General features: G+C 42.4%; 1 protein-coding gene across 14 annotated transcripts in view; it reads left to right on the top strand.

Moving 5' to 3' along the window:
- Window positions 1–9,182: 9,182 nt before the first annotated feature.
- The window catches only part of SOX5 (SRY-box transcription factor 5), a 1,034,891-nt gene continuing 1,034,307 nt past the window's right edge, over window positions 9,183–9,766 (top strand). For 12 of the 14 annotated variants that reach the window (XM_050746700.1, XM_050746699.1, XM_050746698.1 and 9 more), the window contains exon 1: window positions 9,409–9,765. The gene's annotated coding sequence lies outside the window, so the exon portion shown is untranslated. Of the gene's footprint in view, window positions 9,274–9,408; window position 9,766 lie in introns of those variants that run through there. The other 2 variants (XM_050746696.1, XM_050746702.1) reach the window with 2 other exon arrangements.

Here is a 9,766-nt window from a genome sequence, read left to right as displayed (position 1 = left end):
GTATGAGGCTAACCAGAAGTCTCTATAGATCTCATCCAAGCCTCAGAGGGTCCCAGTTTCAACCAGCTGTGAGTAAATCTTAGGGGGACCAGTATGTCTTATGTTAGATGGCCAGGATGTAGTATAAATTCAGTCAATTATCCATCATTACTCACAGAAGTTTAAATGATCTTTGGTATTGTTGTCCACAACGACAGGGAATTACCAATAATACAATCTTCATTTGTAATGGAGAGACACTCATGGCTCACTTTCCCTTGCATAAAAACACAGATCACTGCAGTCAGGGATGTTGTGAAATTTGATTTGGATCACCAATACCTTGTTTCATTTAAGCCACCTGAGTAGTGTTACCAACTAGTTGCAGCCTTGATGTTACTCATGGCATAACCTTAGGATGCTAGGGCACCAGGAGAAGCAGATGAGTTTTTATCAGCCAGAATGAAACAAGGTTGTATCAATCTGTGTGTTTGTACATATTCAAGAGGAGTCTATGTTTGAAGCTTCTCTCTTTCTTGTCTTTTTTTTTAGAGACAGTGTCTCACTCTGTTGTCCAGGCTGGAGTGCAGTGATATGGTCATAGCTCATTGCAGCCTCGAACTCCTGGGCTCAAGGGATCCTGCCACCTCAGCTAAGGCCTGCAGTTGCTAAGACTGTAAGCATGTGACTCGACATCCTCCTAATTAAAATATTTTTTTGTTGTTGCTTTGTAGAGACAGGGTCTCCCTGTATTGCCCAGGCTGGTGTTGATCTCCTGGGCTCAAGCGATTCTCCGACCTTGTCTTCCCAAGCCACTGGGATTACAGGTGTGAGCCACTGTACCCAGCCTGAAGGTTCTCTTGATGGCAGAACAGTTTGGGGCCAACCAGATCCTCATGAATTTCTCTGATTTTATAGCATAGAGATGGGGATGATGAACCAGCAGCATGTTGTATTGCTGGCTTTAGCTTCTTGTCTCAAGCAGACCATGTGATTACTTGCAAGGCTGTGGTGCTGGGACAAGGAGAGCATTAATTGTTTCTACCTCATACCTAGCACTTTCCTCGTCTGAGGTGTTCTCTCTCTATGTCTGGGCCATTCCCTCTCCAAGTGTGGGAATTCTTCTTTCCCAGCCACAAAACTGATGTGTCCACTCCACCAGTTAGAGCTTTCCTTTTCTCTAATCACCTCTGATCCAGACTTAGGATTTTTTGTTTAGAAGGAAGAGGTACGCATGAGACAATGCATTTTCACAAAACTTACAGAGACTCATTATGCTCCCCATTTTGATCCATGTGGGCCATGTAGGGGAGCTCAGTGAACAGTGTACTAAACCAAGTGGTCATCGTTCTTATGATCTATGACCTTGTTAAACCCAAGAGATATTCCCAGCAGAATTAAAACTTGAATCCCCTAGGCCCACTTTTGATTGGGCTGCACCCAAGGAATGGACTAAGCAGAATAGCCCAGAGTTGCTGTCAGGGAAAGAGAAACATGGTATGCCAAGGAATGGTAAGCATTACAGGCTACACACACAGTGGGATCACATGGCAGATGAATAGCCAAGCTTGGGGAATCTGATGCTTTTATAGCAAGCAATAAATATACCTACTGTTTGTTTTGGAGGGAGACATTATCTCATCCCTCGAAGTTTGATTATTGCAAACATAACCCTGAGAAACGGCCTGGGTAAAGAGTGATCAGGTCATTGCTTCTTGGCCTACCTGGCATGACCTGCAGCAGCAGGCGAGACCCATAGAGGAGTGTCTCTCCCTATAGGAATCTAAGAAATGGTCCTCAGAAACTCTTTACTGTTTTCACTGGTAGGAAGTTTGTGTTAATATTACTCAGTGCCCTTGAGAAGGCCCCCAGTAAAATGTTCTGGTTTGGTCTTTGTTTCAGGAATAATTGGGCTTCTCCCTAACAATTGTAAATATTGAAATGGACACTTTTTCTTCCTTTTGGCTGCTAGAGAGGTTGAAGTGAAATGTGTGGCTCAAATCTAGCACAGTCCCTGGCACAAGTAGGTCTTCCATAAATCGTGCTAATAAGAATACAGAATTTTAAAGTGAGACGTACATTTTGTGGCTCCATTTTATTCCCCTAATGTCTTATATTTTTGTCTCATTTTCACAATTATTTTAATTTAAAACTGTAACAAAGATCCATAACTTTTATTTCTAATAAGCTGGAATTCATCTCTGGGTCTTCTACCTTCTATTCCAGGGCTCTGCATTATGTCTAGTTCTATTCTCTTTGAAGTTAGAGAACAGCTGGTTAATACCTTTATCTCAAATGATTTTCAAAGAAGTCATTCAATCACCCTTCATCTGTCTCCTCCTTCCTTGTTAGTTCTATTTCCAATGGTTTAGTCAGTTTTGTTGTTTTTCTCTGTAATCCAGATTCTCTTGTGTTTTGTGCATGTAGACCTAGACCTTGCAAAAATAGCCTTTATTAGATGTTAATTTGAGGATTTCTTCTCATTTTCTTTCAAGCCAATTCAACATTCTTAGACCTTTCAGCTAGGTATATTATTGGGTAACCAACTTAAAGCAATTTTTATTTCCACAGACAATACCATACTCATTTGTGGTATTGTCTACGTCCCTATCATTTATGTCCCTTGCCCCTCATCTTGTTTTGGATAAATCTTGTCCTATTTCTTTCATTTTTTTTTTTTTTTTTGGAGAATTTATAGGGCTTTCTTTGTTACAAGTTCCTGTCAGAGGAAGGCAGTAAAGTGCATTGTTAGCCCCTATGTCCAGGTAAACACTCAGCACTCAGAAGCTGTCAGCAGGATTCAAATATTTTTTATTATATAAGAGTGTGATCATTTACTTGCTTAGGTAAAAAATATTAAATATAGCCGAAAATTTACTGGACCAATTGCATGGTCAAAGAGATGGCTGAAATAAAAGAAGTGGTTCATGACCAAATCTGGTCAGTGGAGTAGTGATCCAGTCGATTACTCTGTCCTGGAGCAAAACTACCTGGATAGTAGCCATTTTGTGCATGCAAAATAGTTTAGTCTGAATGGAAACATTTAACTTATTCTTTTTTAAAAAATCAACCTATGAATGAAGTTCTAAATTTGATCAGCATCATAAGAAAGTGGGGATCAGAAGTCCCAGATACTTAGAGACTAAAAATCTATTTGGGTTTCAAATAGTCTTCTGAGATTCGAATAAGAAGGACATCTGTTTAAGTGATATTTTTAAATACCCTCTTTGTTTTATGTGCTTTTGTTGAGCTTTCATTTGTTCACCATATTTCACATATTATATAATGCAATTGGTGATACCAAATTGCAAAAATTTGGTACCACCAAAATTGTATTTGGTACCAAAAATTATAAAGAACTAACAGAAACAGGAGTTATCATGAGTTCACAGATCCAAATACCTAAACCCTACTGGGACCCATGCTTAAAATATTATTTCCTTGCTTGACAATTAGTTCTGTTACCAGTTTTGAAGCAGCGAAGCATACGAGTCATTACTCTTTTCTTTATAAATAAAATCAAGGTATCTCATTGCACATAAACCTCCTCTTATATATATTTATGATAACATTTTATAGCAACTGAGAACACAGAGTATATTGTGTAAGCTAAGTCTGAAACAAATGCACATACTGAAAAAAAAGTATACGTGTAAAACTACTTCCCCCATATTATATACTCATTACTTAAAATTAAAGGAGAGAAGTAGAACTGAAAAACAGTAAATTAAGAGACAAGATGTGGCGACTGTGAGTTGTTTCACTTGAATAGAATCAATTTTGTTTTTCTGTCTGGTTTTTGTCTCAGGAAGGAAAAAATTTAACAATCAGAATAATAAACAATTTTCACTTATAATAAGAGCAATGTGACCGTGGTTTTGGTTGTGCAAAGTATCTGGGTTTTATACATTATTTCCACTTTTCAAAACTGTGGCTAAAGAGAAGTTTATTCTAAATGCATACCAAAATGGGAAAGTTTTAAAAACTAGAATTCATTCTTTAATATATATGCTGCCTCCCATTTCAGTCAACGTCGGCAGCAAAACCAGTGTTGGCAGTTTTACCAACTGTTTTTCACCAGTTCAGTTGGGTCTGGCTTTCCATTGTTAATATAGTACTACCGATCCTTAATTCATAGAACCACAGGGGAATGTTTAAATAAAAGAACACTCGATTTCATAGTAGTTTTTAAATGAAAACATATGTATCTGTAATAGGGCTTTAAAAGTTTTTTTTTTTTTTTTTCCTCAGTAAGACTTAATGTGTGGCATCTGTTAGGTATAGGGTGTCTTTTTCAGTTTTTCTGAAGAGGTACAGTAGACCCAGGAAAGTTAATAGTTTCGATGTCTATATCTCAGGCGTTACTGGGATTAAGAATGCCCAAGGAAGATTATTGTCAGTTATTTCTCCTTCGTTAGATAATCCCTTATATATTTTAGAAGAGAAGAAGCGAGAGAAGAAAATCTCAAAATACTTTTTCAACACTGGTTGGTTTAGAGAAGCTCACCTTCAAAATTTGATATGCACATTGCGTTTGACGAGACAGGTAAATAAACCTGTCTCATCGGGGACTCTTATGAAGTATTTTAAGGTTCCTTTGAAGGGTATCAGTGTTTGGGCCCATAATTGCTAAACTTAAAATCAACATTGTATGTTACTCTCTTACTAACAGAGTGAGGGTTGACAAACTACCCTAATTTAGAAAAATATAAAAATGGATAATTCATAACCATTAAGATGACATATTTGGTCTCTTGCATCACCTAAATTTCCCTCTAAGTCACAGGATTTATTTTTATTTATTTATTTATTTTTTTGACCGAGTCTCTCACTATCACCAGGGCTGGAGTGCAATGGCGTAATCTCGGCTCACTGCAACCTCTGCCTCCTGGGTTCAAGTGATTCTCCTGCCTCAACCTCCCAAGTAGCTGGGATTATAGGCACACACCACCACACCCGACTAATTTTCTGTATTTTTACTAGAGATGGGATTTCAATATGTTGGCCAAACTGGTCTTGAACTCCTAACCTTGGGATCCGCGTGCCTCAGCCTCCCAAAGTGCTGGGATTATAGCCATAAGCCACCGCACCCAGCTGTCACAGGATACTTATTAAGATCCCTCTCTTTCTTCTTTAGGATTCCCAAGTAACTTGCCTCTGCTATTTTTAATGTGTATGACCAAATAAATTCAAAATGAGCCCTGTGGAAATAGGCTAAGGTCAAACATTGTATACTCCTAATATCTCCTAGCACTCCCCCAATATCTCCAAATATGTTGGAGGGATTGAGATGGACTCAAAACTTATTAGAGAATCTTGAATACTGTGGGCAATGTAAAGCCCTCTCCTATCAGTAATATTTCTTGTTGCCTTAGGAGGCAACTAGCATATGAGGATGGTAATGATACAGAGGTCAGTTATATGCCTTTATTTTCCCCATATTTTGAGAGCTGCCTATGGTATATATCTGCCCATAAATTTATGTATGCATATTGTATATACATCTGGGTGCATATATTGAAAGACAGTATAGCGGAGTGGTTAGGGAATGGGTCTGGAAGTCAGATTACCTGAGTTTGAAGCCAGGCTCTTTCACCTGCTATTTGTATAACCTTGGACAAGTTAGTTATGTAACCTCTCAGTTCTTCAGTTTCCTTATCTGTAAAATGATATAATAAAATTATGTACCTCATGGAGTGGCTGTGAGGATTAAATACATTTATACGCAAAAAGCACCTAGAACAATGCCTGTAAAATGATAGGAATTCAAAAATTGTAGCCACTTAACAATATATTGTATGCATTATTATATACATCATCTGGATACATACATATGTATATATAATACATAATTACCTTGCCTCCAAAATAAGACAATTTCATATACATTATATATATAAATGCCATATATATATACACATACACACACTCCATATATAGCACATTTCGATTTTCTTTGAAATTTCAGTTATCTAATGACCAACATGAGTGTGAATAGCAACATAGCTGATAACTGTCATGAACATAGTATACATTTGATATTTTATATCTTCCTATTTAATGAAATAATACTTGCCACTGAAAACTGGCCCTAACGTAACATGTACATGGCATCAAGGTGAAGTGAAAAAGCTCAAGCGTGGCACTGACCAAGTTTGGATTTGTATCCTGGGTCAACCACTTAAAAACTGCATGGTCTTGGACAAGTCATTTAACCTTTCTGAGCTTTAATCTTCTCATCTGAAGAACAGGGATGTAAAATTTCTTGCAAGTTTTTGGTGAGAAGGAGAGACAAAACACATTTTTAAAAAAGCATTTGGCCAACATCCTGGTACATAGCAAATGCTTGATAAATGGAAATGTTGATCTTTAATATGTCTGTCCCACTACAAATTAGGGTATTTTTTTTAAAGCCCAACACAAACAAACATCCCACTGGGAGTTTTTGATCAGCTATGCTGTTGCTGGATAATGATCATGGTTTAGTCTTAAGGGCATGTGGTTTCAATAACTATACGTGGTTGGAAGTTATGCTGCCCGTAGGAACGAAAGGAGGAAAGGGGTTGGTGTAATTCAAGTTTCACCAGTATCTCACTAGGCAGTTTTGGAACTTTGTGCCTTCTCTCCCTCCTGCTTCCCTTCTGCTGCCAGTAGGAATCCTGGTGGTACCAGAAACTGTTACACTCATGAAGCAGTAGAGGCTGCAAATCTGCGGAGGTGGCACTGCTCTGCTTGGTGGGGTTTGGCCAAGCAGGTAGGTTAGTAACCTACTGGTCAGGTGCCCAGAGGACTTTTTCTTCCCTGGGTGTTGTCTGAGAGAAAGGGATTACAACCCAGTGGATGTTCACTGTAAATGAGAATCCCGTTTCAAAAGTTAAGTATGTTCACATAAGTAGTAGCCAGGGGCAACTTTTTTTTGTAGTTGGGCCCCGTTTGCTTCTTGCACAGTATTTAAGGAACTGGGCCTGACATAGCTAACTTTGTAAAGCAACTACATGTGTATTATGAGAATAAACCTCAACAAACAACAACAACAACAACAAAAAGAGAAGAAACCATTCATCATACACCGGAAACTCTTAGAATAAAAGTAACACTTAAATGTAATGTGGAGTATGATCATTGACGAATTCTTATGCCATATAGGCACGTGGCTCCGATGCATGGTAGAGAAAATGTAAGGAAAGGAAACATATAGGAAATGTGTTTCATGCACGCACACACACAGAATGTTTTCACACAGTTGATGAAGCCACATTGAACCAGCAATTTGAATATTATTATTATCCATCTCTCTCATTAAATACTTAGGAAAGCATAGTAAAATTGGTTAAGGATGGACATTTAGATTGCTATATCCAGAGTTATATCCAAGCAGCAAATGATTACACTGCTTATAAATTCTAGGCAGACGATAAGTTAGAAGTCCCCACGAAAGCCCTGAGCTTATTTGATTGTTCTCTTAATTACTGGGCTCTATGCTATCAAATATTTGTGTAAGAGGAAGTTTTCTTTGTGGGAGTGGATAATAGCTGTGCTTACACTTTGAAATTTTTGCCTTGAGTTATTAAGATTTACATTTCTCACTTTTCTTCCAGGGAAAGGTGTTTAGCCTTTTTTAGAAAACAGGTACCACATAATCAATCGTCAAACACTCGGGAAAGTTTCCGCCCTAGACAAGTGTAAATCTCAGGTATTAGCAACCCATCTCCAGAAACAAATCTACAAAGGGTGGAAAGGGGGAGAAAGGATGTCTCACTTTCCTAGGTGAATATATTGTGATTGGTATGTGTGGCATGCATTGAGAAATTATATTTGCTTACTAACTGCCGTTTAGAAATCAGCCCGGAAAAAGTCTGGGAGAGATCGCCCGGAGACAGCCAAGCCCCGAGCCTCGCTCCCAAGCTCCTCCGGTGTCCTGCTCTTCTAGGCGCGTTAAGAATACATAGAGTCTGGTCATTGATCTCCTGATGGTGTTGTTGCACTCTGGGTAATGCTGGGGGTGCCCAGGGACGCGGTTCAGTCAATGGTTGCGCGTCTGCAGAGAATCACAGAGATGGGGACAGAGAACACGCACCTTGGCATAAAAGCAAACGGAGAGAAGGCTACAGCGAGGAAAAGAAACGTGTTGCTCGAATTGTTTCCTTAGTCCCCTTTCCATCACCCGCTTCCCAACCCGCAGCCTCCCGCGTGAGTGCTCTCCCTTCCCCCTGCTCTTTTCTGGACACCAGCTCTGGGAAGATCACTGTCAGGAACCCCCGCCCCCGCCCCACCCTGGTTTGAGATTTAATAGGATTTTTTCCCCTGGCAAACCGGCAGCTGTTTTAAGTCAATGAAAGTAAGATTAGAAGAGATAAGCGCCGGAGCAGCCCGGGAGCTGTCAGAGCACACACTTAAATCAGCCCCACAGCTTCTGCTCGGGGCATCACCGATGGAGTTTCTTCTGATGGGGATGGGACTCCGAGGGTCCACGCGCCCACTCAAGTGTCGCGGCAGAGAGTCGGAGCCCAGCGCCCAGCCTTATTTCTCCCTAAATATCACTAAATTTCATTCCCTGGTTCTTGGGTTGGGGTGTGTATGTGTGTGTGTGTGTGTGTGTGTGGTCGTTTTTTTTCTTTTCTTCTTCTTTCTTTTTTGGCTTCGCTCAACACAAAACCAAACCAGTTCAACCACCCCGGAGGCAGAGATGAGAGCGCCTCAAAACTTTTCTCCCCTACCTCAATGCCCAAGGAGTAGGTGGGTGCACAGTGCCGGCGGCGGCGGGGACGCGCGGCGCGGAGCCGGGCTCGGGCGGGCAGTGGCCGCTTCAGCAGCCGAACCTCTCGCGGCTCCAGCCTCCGCGCCCAGCAGCCCGCGGCTCGCCTCCCGGAAAGGTTCCACGGACCCCGCAGCCCCCCGAGCGCGCCCTCCTTGCCGGCCCGACCGCTTGACCACTGGGCTGGGGGACCGGGAGGGGCCAGGTCATGGGCGCAGGGCAGCGGCTGAGGCTCCGGCGCCGGGAAGAAGTTGACAAAGGGACTTGACTAAACATGAATGCGTATTTACAGATGCGAGCTCCATCGAGATCTAGAGATATCCCGCTCTCCCTGGCTCCTTCCACTCCTGCCATTTCATTTTTATCGCTCCTTTAAGTGGAGGGCAGATTAAAAAAAAAAAAAAATTCCTGCACGGTGTGGGTAATCGCCGCGTTATTAACAATCTAGTTACTCTGCAGCCGACGGGGAAGAAAACTCTGGGGCTCCTTCCCTTCGGATGGATAGAGAGGGCGGCCGGGCGGCGAGCTGCAGGAAGGAGGTCAGGGTGGGCTTGCGGGAGCTCGGGGGCGACCTGGAGGGAGCGGGAGCCCCCGGCGCCGCCCCCGCGCCCGCTCCCGCCCCCGCCGCACCCCCCGGGGCGGGCGCCGGGCCGCGGTGACCGCCGGCTGGTGCGCTGCCCTCGCCTCCCCCATTGTTCCTACTGTCTTTTTGCCTTTTGTTATTTGCACTCGCATTGTGTTGTTTGTCTCTGAAGCCGCCTCATGACCAGCAAAGGGATTTCACCTCGTCCTTGAGAGCAACACGGGGAGCGCGAGCGAGCGGGCGAGCGAGAGACGGGGGGAGAGAGAGGGACACGCGCGCGCACACACACACACACCGGCACACACGCACACACACAGACACACACACACACAGAGTGAAAAAGGCGAGCCACCAAAACCCATCTCCAGTCTCCTCCCGGGGGCCCCCCGCCCGCCTCTGTGCCACTTTGCATCCCACGCCGGAGGAGGCATTAACGAGACCGGGTAAGG

The sequence above is a fragment of the Macaca thibetana genome, chromosome 11 (assembly GCF_024542745.1).
Source record: "Macaca thibetana thibetana isolate TM-01 chromosome 11, ASM2454274v1, whole genome shotgun sequence".
Taxonomy (NCBI): Eukaryota; Metazoa; Chordata; class Mammalia; order Primates; family Cercopithecidae; genus Macaca; species Macaca thibetana.
This window is presented reverse-complemented; position numbering and strand designations above follow the sequence as displayed.